The sequence below is a fragment of the Myodes glareolus genome, chromosome 21 (genome assembly GCF_982192425.1).
Source record: "Myodes glareolus chromosome 21, mMyoGla1.1, whole genome shotgun sequence".
In the NCBI taxonomy this organism is placed as follows: domain Eukaryota; kingdom Metazoa; phylum Chordata; class Mammalia; order Rodentia; family Cricetidae; genus Myodes; species Myodes glareolus.
Window position 1 is genome coordinate 43,179,374 of NC_142046.1, and position 3,969 is coordinate 43,183,342.

Below are 3,969 nucleotides of genomic sequence, written 5' to 3' on the forward strand. Positions count from 1 at the left end.
CTCAAGTTTACCTAGAAAAATAGGAGTGTTCTCTGTGTCCTATTTACTGTGAAGGGAGCCTCAAGTGTTCTGTTAATTCCCAGCAATGCAGACGGGGCCTCTAGCTTCTTCAGTCACATCCACAATACACAAAGAAGGCCTCAGAAAACGTCTCCCCTTTCTCCCCATGTACTTTATTGACTCATACCTGCTCATGTCTCAGGTTAACCTCCACTCCAGGGAAAGCTTCTGGATATAAAATGAGACCAAATGCCCCTGTGAGGAGCTCCCCAGCATTGTACTATTCATAGTGTAGTTAGTGTGCATAAATCATGGCATTCACAAGAAAAACCCAGGCATAGGCTCTGAGAAGCTTCTCTAGACTTTCAGTAGCAAGAAGTCTAAGAGACCTGAGATTTACACCATACAGTGATGACAGCCATTGCAATTTCAAAGCTTTACATTCAGGGGGTTGGTACAGCTGAGACCCTTGTTTCTCTATTAGAAGAGAGGAATCTCCTAAGTTAGATGCATCCCCACGGTCTTTGTTAAGTGTCTACTCAACAAGGAATCTATTATTGCAGTTTCTATATTTAAAGAATTGATACTTTCCTTTTCAGTCTTCCATTGGGTCTTCAAATTATAACATGGTTACTGAAAAGAAGAAGTCGCCTCACATGTTGAGGAGATGCTGGTACACCAAGTGGTAAACAGTGTTCACGGGACAGCATCTCTGCCTTGGGGTGGAGTCGGCTTTGTCTTCATACATGCAGACAGGGCTGGCTCCCCCAGACATTAGCATCTTCGTCCCTGCTGCAGTGGCACATTTGTCCCTCATCCTTACTCCCATCGTATTCATTACAGAAGGTGAAGAGTCCTGACAGTAGAAATTTACAGCAAGAGCCACTCACTTACAAGGAGGAGAGCTGGGTGAGGAGATCCAACCGAGCTCAAAAATGACCTGAACTCATACTGAAGCCGTACTTACTTCCCATTGGGGCTCACCCGTCTGCCATGGCGCACTGTTTGGGGAAAGCAGCTTAAACAATCTTTGCTGTCAACAGCTCTTTACTTGGACTAGTTTAAACAAAGAAATAACTCATCAAAATTCACTAAAATCTAGGAGAATAAAACTCAGGCTTGGAGAACGTACAACTAGAATCTGGCCATGCTATGCCAAAGGATGGCTCTAGCAAACATCCCAGGACTTTTTATTTGTTTTTGCTTTTGTTTTGGCTAGTGGGAGATCACACTGTTTATACTATGGATTCTGGAATCCCTTCTACAAGATCTCCACAACCAAAGGTCTCTTACAACAATCACAATCAAATAAAATTTGTACAGTACCCACATATTCATACCATTCTTCAAATTGAAGTCTTCGTGCATTCAAATACTTGGCCAGGCTAGCACCTGCCTATTGTTTATTAAAGCAATAAATTCTGGTTTCTAACTAGAAGAATCAGGAATCACCATTATGGAAAATTTCCTAACATATAAAGGTACTTGCTGAATATAAGCAAGATAGAAGTTTCTTCTAGAAATAGCTTAGTTGAAGATGTGGGGGCTTAAGGCATGGTTCAAGACCCAGATTTGCTACAATGACCTAAGACATGTAATCTTCCCTGGGTCTTATTTTTCATGCAGTCAGTGATAATGATGTCTTCTAATGCCATTGTCCATTATGGTCTGACTATCCACAGGAATGCAGTGTTTTTACAAAAGATATTCCTTACTGCTTTACTGAAAACATCTCAGAAGCACTGAGCACAATAGAAGGTACAGATCTCAGTGTCTAAATGAAAACAACCGAGGTCTCGGAGCAGTCAGAGGTGGGGCTTGGGAGGATGCTGGAGGATCCTGTTGGAAAGTAAGGAGGCTGTAGTGTGTACACAACATGGGCACTTGAACGTTGCACTGGCTAAAGTTTGGCTTGACCATGAGAGAAAATGATGGAAGTAAATAGTAATCTGTATGACCTCTGTGAAAAGCAGGGAAGGAGAAGAAGAGAACAAAGTAGGGAGAGGATTTAAAAAAAGACTTAAAACCCAGTTTGCCACCTTGGGATAGACTATTATATTATTTCAGGATGTATAATGTTAATATTAAAGAACCTAATATGCACTAAGATTTTTTTTTCTTTTGGGGGAATAAGAGTCATTCATCCCTAGTTGATGAGGGGGAAAAAACCTCTTTAAAGAAGATTTTAAAAGCAATCCACAGAAGAAATCGAAAACTACAAAAAAAAAAAAGCAAACAAATGAAAAAACCAACCTGACAATTTTGCAAGTTGCTGTGAGGTAGGCAGCTGACTCAGCCAAGTAGTATCAATGGATGTCAGAGCCACTGGGTGCAGCGATAGGGCGTGGTCCCATTTCTGAAGCCTCACCCCCACAGTTCCTTGCCACTAACATGGAAACCATTCTATCTACAGTCGAGAGAGGCAGCAATTGCCACCTTACTCCTGTCATCAAAACTTGCATCATTCTGGTCACTATTGTACGGAGACATCGTACCACTGGAGCTCCTGATGGGAGGGTGTGGTGACAAAGTCATCTATGCTAGCCTTTACCTGAGTCTCTTCAAGAGGAGTGGCTTTTTTTTTTTTTATGGAGAATAAAGTAGAGAATCACTGGCCTTTCCAAATGATACTGTGGCTTTTGTCAGGAAGCCCTGTTCTCCAGTGAGCCTAAGAGAAGTCCTCGGTTTACAGTCTACCCAGCCCTCTCGTCAGAAGGCAGGAGAGAATGTCTTCAGAGCTCTTCACGTGTTGAAGATGAGAAATTGACTGTTTGAATGCAAGGTTATTCAGCTTTGCTATAAAGGAAATAAAATCAGTGGTCTAGAAACCTTGCTCTAATAGGCAGGTGCTCTTAGTATTGAGTTATTTTGCTAAACTGATTCAGTGGTATGAAATTTGGAGTGCCTTGGAAGCCAGCTTCCACTTTGAAAACCTGTTGCATTTAGGCTAAGTTGATCTACTTGGCTCAGACGTAGCCTGGTGAAGAGATAGAAACATTAACTTTTTTGTTTCAAAGATAGAAATTTGTGGTATCTCGGGCAAAAACTAACAGACCATCTTCATTGCTCTGCTTGGTTTCTTCATTATTAAATTCATTGGCTACAGAAATTCCAGTCATGCTTCTCTCTCAAGCACTTGCATAAAACCTGGTATGGAGCAAGCTTTGTAGGTAGTTGAGTGGAAATGCTTCTTGGTTGGTGTCCGTGTTGTGAGGACTAAATGAAACACTGTACATAAAAACTCTTCGGGAATTTGGAAGATCTTCCCAAATTCTGTCCCTTCATTTATTTATCAGTTATCAATCTTGAATATATAGACTCATTTCTGTAGAAGTTTTGGTATGCTTTTCTCTCTCTCTCTCTTTCTCTCTCTCTCTCTCTCTCTCTCTCTCTCTCTCTCTCTTTCTCTCCCTCTCTCAACATTTTACAGATAAGAAGGAAGAACGTATTAAAGAGTTAACTTTTACTCAATTTGTAGATTGATTCTGGTTACAGCGCAACACTATACATTCCTCGACTTGTCCAATTAAAGAACCTGGCAAGTGTTTTGATATCTGACAGCTCTGCTGTCAAGCAATTCTGTTCTACAATTAATCAAGCTGTAGCCATTTCCCCAACCGCTGCCATAACATAATGGCATCATTGTGTGTGCACGTACAATACACTTGTATGTTGCTGAAAAGGCAGCAAAACAAATGAACGCTACAAATTCGCTTCCCTCTTCCTGCAGTCGCATCACCAAAATTTGCTATTAAACCCGTGCTATTCTAATGCCATTACCATGTCTGATACTGCTGTTTAGATGCTGTTTTCTGGTTTCTGGTTTCAGAAATTGAAATTCTGCCTTCTTTGGAATGTCCTCGGCTTTGACCAGATAACACGGTACCAATGGCTGGGATGCTTTAATGATTGAATGTCAGCTCCTGGGTTTTGATTACTGTTTTGTCTGGGCTCGTGTTAGACACAACT